Source organism: Salvelinus sp. IW2-2015, linkage group LG4p (assembly GCF_002910315.2).
Source record: "Salvelinus sp. IW2-2015 linkage group LG4p, ASM291031v2, whole genome shotgun sequence".
Taxonomy (NCBI): Eukaryota; Metazoa; Chordata; class Actinopteri; order Salmoniformes; family Salmonidae; genus Salvelinus; species Salvelinus sp. IW2-2015.
The window spans coordinates 7,336,182-7,347,711 of NC_036841.1; the positions used below are offsets into that span (position 1 = coordinate 7,336,182).

Sequence of the window (11,530 nt, forward strand, 5' to 3'; positions counted from 1 at the left end):
ACTCATTCCCCTTCTACTCATTTCCTCTGTTCTCTCCTTCCTCTCTACTCCTCTCTTTCCTACCTTCCTCCTTCTACTTCATTCCTCTCTTCCTCCTTCCTCTCTACTTCCTTCCTCTCTTCCTCCTTCCTCTCTACTCCTTCTCTATTCCTCCTTCCTCTCTACTTCCTCTCTACTCCTTCCTCTCCTTCTATTCCTCCTTCTCCCCTCCTTTTCTTGCCTAGACAGGCGCAGGCTTGCTGCGCCTCGGTAATGACAACGGGAGTGGGAGTGGGTTCCCAAAGCTGCTGCGGTTTTCCGACTAAGACACAGGGGGAGGAGAGGGGGAAGAGATCCAGCCCCAATCCGGAAAGAGAGACCAGAGAGAGAGAGAGACTGACTGTATGTCTGCGTTCTGGTGTCACTCTCTACTGATCCTGCTGCTACTGATATGGCTGCTCCTCTCCTCTGTAGTGTCCTCTCTTTCTTTTTCCCTCTGTTGCTCTGTCTGTCTGAGAGAAGGGTAGGGTCTGATCACTTATTTTCCAAAAGAGAGGGAGGGGGAGAGAACTCAAAAAGGGAGGGGAGTGAGAAAGAGGAGGAGAAACAGAAAGGGAGAGTGAATTCCGTGGCCGTCTCTCTCCCTGCCGGAACGGGGAAGGGGCAGACTGACTCATCACAGACACAGTCAGCCAATGGGGTGATAGAACAGGGTGGGGGGAGACAGGGGGCGGGGTGAGGGATCAGAGGGGGAGGTGACCTTCTGCTGGTCTACAGAGCTAGAGCTACAGAGCTAGAGCACCGAGGTGGAAACGGCCCACAGAGAGAGAGAGAGAGAGAGAGAGAGAGAGAGAGAGAGAAAGGTGGAGGAGGAAGGATGAGAGACGGGAGGAAGAGAAGTGACTCCCACACCAAACACCCTTTCATCTCAATCCCTAAATCTTCTCTAAGTGCTGAGACAGTATCCTAATGGTTACAATTTGAAGAGAACTATCTTAACTATAAGCAGTCCTTTTGGTGAGTTACAGGGTTATTTTCCATACTCTGCTGAGTAATCCACTCACTATACTTTTATCTATGACCTAATTATAGAATTTGGGGAGTATAAAAAGTCTGCAGGGCGTCTTTAAAAACTAAAAACTGTTTGAATGTATGACTAATGCCAAGAAGCACATATTCATATTCATAGGTTTTCACAACTAGTTGACTATTTTCTCAGCGTTGGTGTGTATGAGTATGACAGAATGTGTGTGTCTGTGTGTGCGTAGCTCCTTTCCTCTCTGTCCGTCTGTCTCTGTCCGTCCTCCTCCCTCTTCTCTGTCCCCCTGTGGTACAGGATTATAATCTGTCTGGAACAGATGGCCTCTCTATAATCCACCAGCAGGAAAGTCCACCCTGCCCTGCATAAACTCTTCTCGCTCTACCTTCCCCTCTGTCCCTCCATCTCTTTGTGTTTCTCCGTCTCTCTGTCCCTGACAGGTCAATGGCATGCATGTGACAACACTCTCACTGAATAAGCATGCCTGCCTTGCCACAGGGATTTCAGAGTATTCCACAAATATTCTAGATCAAAGTATATTGTTTTGTATTGGTTGTCCATGATGAAACAATAGCTTGGCTACTGTGTAGAAGGACAGAACGCTCTCTCCATCCATCAATATCTCTCTCCCACTGATGTCTCCCTCCCTCTCTCCCTCCCTCCTCTCTCCGGTCAGAGATAGACAGATGTCTCTCACACTGTATGTCCTCACTGGAACAGTGTATGTGATTGAGAGATCGCGCTCTCTGTCTGTTATTGATCTCTGTTGTGCAACGGTGGCGTTTATCGATAAGCCCAGTCCAGGGTTTAATGATCTGGAAGTAGATCGATGTCGTTCCTGGTCTGATCCGAGTGGCCAGGCTCTGGATCGTTGACTCTGGTCTGGAAGGGTCAACAGGGTTAACAGTGGCCCTCTGGGCTTATGGTAGAAAGTCCAATAAGACAGAGTAGAGAGGAACCCTACACACTACAGGTGTATTAGGACGGATCCAGTGTTTCAGTAGTATTAACCATCACACTGTCTTTTACTACTTCAAAAGGCTCACTGCTCCCTCTCTGGAATAGCAATACCACACTAATAAAACACAGTAGGAATATAAATCCTAAACACACACACACACGTACACGCACACACGCGCACACACACGCGCGCACGGACAGACACATGCTCCCTGAGCTATGTTTTGACATGAGAGGATCCAGCCCCCACCTCTCTCCCCTCCATCACCATGGTAGCAGACACATCCTGCTGACCTTCTGTTGGTTGTCAAGGTTTTGTGAATCTGAATCAAGGGCAAGGTGGACACACAAAGCACATCCACGCGCATATGAGACTGTTAACTCACACATGCGCACACACACACACTCCTCCAATTAGGGGTTGACAGGGTAAGGATGGGATTATTGTATGTTTTAATTTAGCTATTTATGTTTTGTTGTTTTTTGTTTCAATCAGTTGTGACCGTGTGATCTTCTGGTCCTGCGTAGATTCATTGCTGTGAGTGGTGTGTCTGCTGAGTCCTGGTAGATACAGCTGTGCGTGGGTGTCTTCTGGTCTGGTAGATTCAATGCGCTAGTTGCACGCGAAAGAGAGACCAGAGAGAGGAGGACTGACTGTAGGTGTTGCTGGTCTGGCTGTCGTTCCTGTGGTGAGTGATTCTTCTCATGTAGCTGTTAGGCAGCTGGTGCTCTGCTGCTACTGATATGGCTGCTCCTCTCTCTGTAGTGTCCTTCTTTCTTTTTCCCTCTGTTGCTCTGTCTGTCCTGAGAGAAGGGTAGGTCTGATCACTTATTTTCACAAAAGAGAGGGAGGGGGAGAGAACTCAAAGGGAGGGGAGTGAGAAAGAGGAGGAGAACAGAAAGGGAGAGTGAATTCCGTGGGCCGTCTCTCTCCCTGCCGGACGGGGAAGGGGAGACTGACTCATCACAGACACAGTCAGCCAATGGGGTGATAGAACAGGGTGGGGGGAGACAGGGGGGGGTGAGGGATCAGAGGGGGAGGTGACCTTCTGCTGGTCTACAGAGCTAGAGCTACAGAGCTAGAGCACGAGGTGGAAACGGCCCACAGAGAGAGAGAGAGAGAGAGAGAGAGAGAGAGAGAAAGGTGGAGGAGGAAGGATGAGAGACGGGAGGAAGAGAAGTGACTCCCACACCACCACCCTTTCATCTCAATCCCCTAAATCTTCTCTAAGTGCTGAGACAGTATCTAATGGTTTACATTTGAAGAGAACTATCTTAACTATAAGCAGTCCTTTTGGTGAGTTACAGGGTTATTTCCCATACTCTGCTGAGTAATCCACTCACTATACTTTTATCTATGACCTATATTAGAATTTGGGGAGTATAAAAAGTCTGCAGGGCGTCTTTAAAACTAAAAACTGTTTGAATGTATGACTAATGCCAAGAAGCACATATTCATATTCATAGGTTTTCAACATAGTTGACTATTTTCTCAGCGTTGGTGTGTATGAGTATTGAACAGAATTGTTGTGTGTTGGTGTGCGTAGCCTCCTTTCCTCTCTGTCCGTCTGTCTCTGTCCGTCTCCTCCCTCTTCTCTTCCCCTGTGGTACGGATTAATAATCTTCTGGAACAGATGCCTCTTCTATCATCACAAGCAGGAAAGTCACCCCTGCCCTGCATAACTCTTCTCGCTCTACCTTCCCTCTTGTCCCTCCATCTCTTCTGTGTTTCTCCGTCTCTCTGTCCTGCAGGTCAATGGCATGCATGTGACAACACTCTCACTGAATAGCATGCCTGCCTTGCCACAGGGATTTCAGAGTATTCCACAAATATTCTAGATCAAGTATATTGTTTTTGTATTGGTTGTCCATGATGAAACAATAGCTTGGCTACTGTGTAGAAGGACAGAAGCTCTCTCCATCATCAATATCTCTCTCCCACTGATGTCTCCCTCCCTCTCTCCTCCCTCCTCTCTCCGGTCAGAGATAGACAGATGTCTCTCACACTGTATGTCCTCACTGGACAAGTGTATGTGATTGAGAGATCGCGCTCTCTGTCTGTTATTGATCTCTGTTGTGCAACGGTGGCGTTTATCGATAAGCCCAGTCCAGGGTTTAATGATCTGGAAGTAGAATCGATGTCGTTCCTGGTCTGATCCGAGTGGCCAGGCTCTGGATCGTTGACTTCTGGTCTGGAAGGGTCAACAGGGTTAAGTGGCCCTCTGGGTTATGGTAGAAAGTCAATAAGACAGAGTAGAGAGGAACCCTACACACTAAGGTGTATTAGGAGGATCCAGTGTTTCAGTAGTATTAACCATCACACTGTCTTTTACTACTTCAAAAGGCTCACTGCTCCCTCTCTGGAATAGCAATACCACACTAATAAACACAGTAGGAATATAAATCCTAAACACAACACACACACGTACACGCACACACGCGCACCACACAGCGCGCACGGACAGACACATGCTCCCTGAGCTATGTTTTGACATGAGAGGATCCAGCCCCACCTCTCTCCCCTCCATCACCATGGTAGCAGACACATCCTGCTGACGCTTTGTGGGTTGTCAAGGTTTTGTGAATCTGAATCAAGGGCAAGGTGGACACACAAAGCACATCCACGCGCATATGAGACTGTTAACTCACACATGCGCACACACACACACGGACATACGCACTCACGTACGCACGCATACACACACACCACACACACACACACAACACACACACACACACAAACACACAACACACACAACACACACAACACACACACACACACACACACACACACACACACACACACACAACACACACACACACACACACACACACAGACAGACAGGACAAATATCCAAAGATCTGATTATCTACTATCCTATTGGCAGCAGATTACGGCCCAACCCATCCAAAACCAACAGGGAGTAGCCTAGATAGAGGTTATAATCTAGAGATTATAATCTGTAGATTCTGAACTAAGTAATTTTAGAATATGTGAATATCATCATACTGTGCACTGTAAGGTATGTGTGGTTAGAGTGACTTTTAATCTCTCTAATCTCACTCTGTGTGTGTGTGGTGTGTGTGTGTGTGTTGTGTGTGTGTGTGTGTGTGTGTGTGTGTGAATATGCAGTGGAGAGTGTTTAGAGTTGTACCAGGGAGCAGGCCCAGCCCTCTTCCTCTCTCTTCTTTTCTCATCCCTCCTGATCCTCCTCCTCCTCGTCCTCCTCCAACACAGAAACATACAGAATCAAAACAGACCAGCTATGTGTGTGTGTGTGTGTGTGTGTGTGTTGTATGTGTGTGTGTGTGTGTGTGTGTGTGTGTGTGTGTGTGTGTGTGTGTGTGTGTGTGTGTGTGTGTGTGTGTGTGTGTGTGTGGTGTGTGTGTGTGTGTGTGTGTGTGTGTTGCTGTCCTGTTTCCGAGGGTGTGTCACAGATACACGCATTCAGCGGAAATAAGAAATATCTACAATCAGATCTGACCGATTGATGGCCCATGAAATAAACTGTAGACCAGATGAGAGGACAGAGACAGTTGGCTCTAGCTGATCCCAGGTCAGATATAACCTGATGGTTCCAGTTAGGTTTTTGGAGTTAGTAGGGTAATAACATAATGGAGGGCATATCTTATTCATTTATTGAACAAAGTTTCTCTCTCTCTCTTCTGTTTATCTCTTCTGCATCTTCTTGCTCTCCCTCCCTCCCCCACCCACCCACCTCCTCGCTACACCCACCCAGTCTCCTCTCCTCCTCCTACAGCCCACCCAGTCTCCCTCCCTCCTCCTCCCTCCCTCCTCCCTCCCTACAGCCCACCCAGTCTCCCCCCCCTCCTCCCTAAAGCCCATCCAGTCTCCCTCCCTCCTCTCCCTCCTCACAGCTGGATGAGAGGAGCACAGATGCTTTTAGAGCTGACATTTTCTGTCAGTGTAAAAACACTGAATATTTAACCAGTGGGTCTCAGCAGGAGGAGAGGAGCCTGACTGAGACCCCCTCAGTAATGAGCTTCTCTCTCCCTCGCTCCTCTCTCTCTTCCCTCTCTGATCATGTGGCTTCAGTTAGAGCCTGGCTAGCACTACAGAGGGAGAGATCATTGATCTCAATGTGTATGTCTCTGGAAGAGACCCTCTATACATAAAGGTGGCACAATGGGACATATAATAGAGGATTCTCCATCTGACAAAATAAATATAATTTCCCCCCCCCTCATTAGCAGTTGGTGGGTTCGTTATGTTTGTTGGAAGTGGGCTACAGTGATTGCTTTGGGGGATTCTCATTTGGGCAAAAGACTGTCCTCAACTCCTTTGTTCTTTCTCCTCCGTCACCTGAAAACCGATAAGTGGTCGAGTGGTCGAGGAGAGTTACTTACTTGTACAGAGGATGCTCTTCGCAGCAGGTAGCGCAGAAGTGTTTTAGAATCTGCCACACCCCTTTCAATCAGCTGTTGTTTTCTCGAAGGACAAAAGGATGCACACATTTAAAAACCAGAAACTGGTGAGTGTTTTATCTGTAAAATGTCTGCCACAACTAGCACATTTGTTTTATCACTTTACACATTTATTTTGGGATTCCACTCCTGTAAATGTCATTTGCCTGATGACGCGAATGGAGAGGGAGTTCTTTTTCATACAAGCGCATTTGTTTCCACGTTTCCTCTCCTCCTTTACTCGACTCCTTTGACCTTCAAAAATAGGCAAGGAAGGACGGAGGAGATAGCAAAACCAATTGAGAAACTCCCAGTGTCCCTGTAAACTCCCTGTTAAGTTATGTCATGGGGAATAAGAGTCAGAGGGGTCAGTCTGTATAGCCTGGGTGTATAGTCAGTCTGTATAGCCTGGGTGTATAGTCAGTCTGTATAGTCTGGGTGTATAGTCAGTCTGTATAGTCTGGGTGTATAGTCAATCTGTATAGCCTAGGTATATAGTCAATCTGTATAGCCTAGGTTATAGTCAGTCTGTATACCCTGGGTTATAGTCAATCTGTATAGCCTGGGTGTATAGTTAGTCTGTATAGCTGACAATATAGTCAATCTGTATAGCCTAGGTGTATAGTCAGTCTGTATAGCCTGGGTGTATAGTCAATCTGTATAGCCTGGGTGTATAGTTAGTCTGTATAGCCTGACAATATAGTCAATCTGTATAGCCTGGGTGTATAGTTAGTCTGTATAGCCTGGGTGTATAGTCAATCTGTATAGCCTAGGTGTATAGTCAGTCTGTATAGCCTGGGTGTATAGTCAATCTGTATAGCCTGGGTGTATAGTCAGTCTGTATAGCCTGGGTATATAGTCAATCTGTATAGCCTGGGTGTATAGTCAGTCTGTATAGCCTGACAATATAGTCAATCTGTAATAGCCTAGGTGTATAGTCAGTCTGTATAGCCTGGGCATAGAGTCAATCTGTATAGCCTGGGTGTATAGTCAGTCTGTATAGCCTGGGTGTATAGTCAGTTGTATAGCCTGGGTGTATGGTCAGTCTGTATAGCCTGGGTATATATTCAATCTGTATAACCTTGGTGTATAGTCAGTCTGTATAGTCTGGGTGTAACGAAAGTCGTCGGGAGAAGGAGAGGAGGACTAAAGTGCAGCGTGGTACGTATCCATAATACTTTTAATCAAGATGAATACACGAACAAAAACAACAGAACGACCAACGAACAGTTTCTGACAGGTGCAACAAACACTAACCAGAAAATAATCACCACAAACACAAGTGGGAAAACAGGCTACCTAAGTATGGCTCTCAATCAGAGACGACGATAGACAGCTGCCTCTGAATGAGAACCATACCAGGCCAAACACATAGAAATAGAAAACCTAGACCTAAAACATAGAATACCCACCCACATCACACCCTGACCAAACTAAAAATAGAAAACATACAAAGCCAATCTACGGTCAGGGCGTGACACTGGGTGTATAGTCAGTCTGTATAGCCCTGGGTATATATTCAATCTGTATAACCTTGGTGTATAGTCAGTCTGTATTTCCTGGGTGCCAGTCTGTCAGAATGTCTCTTTCTGGTCAACAGGCTGATATGTCACTGTGAGGATGTGTCAGGGCTACAGCTCTGTGTGTTAGTGTGGCAGTGACAGATGATGCTCTCCACATGACCTGGCTACCAGCCTCATTCACATGCTGTCACACACAGGGAGGCGAGAGGACGAAAGTACAGACACAGACAGACAGACAGACAGACAGACAGACACGACAGACGACAGAATGGCACCCAGGAAATACAGACTGATATACACAGTTATACAAGATTGAATATATACCCAGGCTTACAGACTGACTATACACCCAGTGTCACGGCCCTGACCGTAGATTGCTTTGCTATGTTTCTATTTTTTTGTTTGGTCAGGGTGTGATGTGGGTGGGTATTCTATGTTTTAGGTCAGGTTTTCTATTTCTATGTGTTTGGCCTGGTATGGTTCTCATTCAGAGGCAGCTGTCTATCGTCGTCTCTGATTGAAGAGCCATACTTAGGTAGCCTGTTTCTCCACTTGTGTTTGTGGGTGTTATTTTCTGGTTAGTGTTTGTTGCACCTGTCAGAACTGTTCGTTGGGTCGTTCTGTTGTTTTTGTTCGTGTATTCATCTTGATTAAAAGTATTATGGATACGTACCACGCTGCACTTTAGTCCCTCCTCTCCTTCTCCAGACGACTTTCGTTACACCCAGACTATAACAGACTGACTATACCAAGGTTATACAGATTGAATATATACCCAGGCTATACAGACTGACCATACACCCAGGCTATACAGATAGACTATACACCCAGGCTATACAGACTGACTATACACCGGCTATACAGATTGACTCTATGCCCAGGCTATACAGACTGACTATACACCTAGGCTATACAGATTGACTATTTGTCAGGCTATACAGACTGAACTATACACCCAGGCTATCAGATTGACTTATACCCCAGGCTATACAGACTGACTATACACCCAGGCTATACAGATTGACTATACACCCAGGCTATACAGACTGACTATACACCTAGGCTATAACAGATTGACTATACCCCAGGCTATCAGACTAACTATAACCAGGCTATACAGATTGACTATATTGTCAGGCTATACAGACTAACTATACACCCAGGCTATACAGATTGACTATACCCAGGCTATACAGACTGACTATACCACCTAGGTATAACAGATTGACTATTTGTCAGGCTATACAGACTAACTATACACCCAGGCTATACAGATTGACTATATACCCAGGTATACAGACTGGACTATACACCTAGGCTATACAGATTGACTATATACCTAGGCTATAACAGATTGACTATACACCCATAAACAGACTGACTATACACCGAGACTATACAGACTGACTATACACCCAGGCTATACAGAACTGACTATACACCCAGGCTATACAGACTGACCCTCTGACTCTTATTCCCCATGAAATAACTTAACAGGGAGTTTACGGGACACTGGGAGTTCTCAATTGGTTTTGCTATCTCCTCCGTCCTTTCCTTGCCTATTTTTGAAGGTCAAGGGTAGTCGAGTAAAGGAGGAGAGGAACGTGGAAACAAATGCGCTTGTATGAAAAGAGACTCCCTCTCCATTCGCGTCATCAGGCAAATGACATTTACAGGAGTGGAATCCCAAATAAATGTGTAAAGTGATAAAACAAATGTTGCTAGTTGTGGGCAGACATTTTACAGATAAAACACTCACCAGTTCTGGTTTTTAAATGTGTGCATCCTTTTGTCTTCGAGAGAAAACAACAGCTGATTGAAAGGGCGTGTGGCAGATTCTAAAACACTTCTGCGCTACCTGCTGCGAGAGGCATCTCTTGTACAAGTAAGTATCTCCTCGACCACTCGACCAATTATCCGTTTTCAGGTGACGGAGGAGAAAGACAAAGGAGTTGGGACAGTCTTTTGCCCAAATGAGAAATCCCCCAAAGCATCACTGTGCCCACTTCCAACAACATAACGAACCCAAACTGCCTAATGAGGGGGGGGGAAATTTATATTTATTTTGTCAGATGGAGAATCCTTCTATTTATATGTCATTGTGCCACTTTATGTATAGAGGGTCTCTTCCAGAGACATACACATTGAGATCAATGATCTCTCCTCTGTAGTGTAGCCAGGCTCTAACTGAAGCCACATGATCAGAGAGAGAGAGAGGGAGCGAGGGAGAGAGAGAGTCATTACTGAGGGGGTCTCAGTCAGGCTCCTCTCCTCCTGCTGAGACCCACTGGTTAAATATTCAGTGTTTTTACACTGACAGAAAATGTCAGCTCTAAAGCATCTGTGCTCCTCTCATCCAGCTGTGAGGGAGGGAGGGAGGGAGGGAGACTGGATGGGGCTGTAGGGAGGGAGGGGGGGGAGACTGGGTGGGCTGTAGGGAGGGAGGGAGGGAGGGAGGGAGGGAGGGAGGGAGGGAGGGCTGGGTGGGCTGTAGGGAGGGAGGGGAGGGAGACTGGGTGGTGTAGCGAGGGCGAGGTGGGTGGGTGGGGGGAGAGGGAGGGAGGAGAGAAGATAAATGCAGAAGGAGATAAACAGAGAGGAGAGGGAAACTTTGTTCAATAAATGAATAAGATATGCTCCATTATGTTTTACCTACTAACTCCAAACCTAACTGGAACCTCATCAGGTTATTCTGACTGGGATCAGCTAAGAGCCAACTGTCTCTGTCCTCTCATCTGGTTACAGTTTTTGTCATGGGGCCCATCGTCAGGTCAGATCTGATTGTAGATATTTCTTATTTCCGCTTGAATGCGTGTATCTGTGACACACCTCGGAAACAGGGACAGCAAACACACACCACACACACAACACACACACACAACACACACACAACAACACACACCACACACACACACCACACACACACACACACACACACACATCACACCACACACACTACATACACAACACACTACACACACACACATTAGCTGGTCTGTTTTGATTCTGTATGTTTCTGTGTTGGAGGAGCGAGGAGGAGGAGGATCAGGAGGGATGAGAAAAGAAGAGAGACGGTAAGAGGGCTGGGCCTGCTCCCTGGTACAACTCCTAAACACTCTCCACTGCAATTACACCACACACACACACACACACACACACACACACACATCACACAACACATCACACTGCACAGAGTGAGATTAGAGAAGATTAAAAGTCAACTCTAACACACATAACTTACAGTGGCAACATGTATGATGATATTCAACATTTCTAAATTATCTTTAGTTTTCGAATGTACAGTTATAATCTCTAGATTATAACCTCTATTCTAGGCTACTCCCTGTGGTTTTGGATGGGTTCGGGGCCGTAATTGCTGCCATAGGTATAGTAGTATCAGATTTTGGATCATTTGGTCTCTGTCTGTCCTGTGTGTGGTGGTGTGTGTGTGTGTGTGTGTGTGTGTGTGTGTGTGTGTGTGTGTGTGTGTGTGTTGTGTGTGTGTGTGTGTGTGTGTGTGTGTTGTGTTTGTGTGTGTGTGTGTGTGTGTGTGGTGTGTGTGTGTGTGGTGTGTGTATGCGTGCGTACGTGAGTGCGTATGTCC

General features: G+C 46.3%; 1 pseudogene; it reads right to left on the reverse strand.

Annotated features, from left to right (window-relative positions):
* The window catches only part of LOC111956965 (schwannomin-interacting protein 1-like), a 97,605-nt pseudogene that overhangs the window by 60,832 nt on the left and 25,243 nt on the right, over positions 1-11,530 (reverse strand).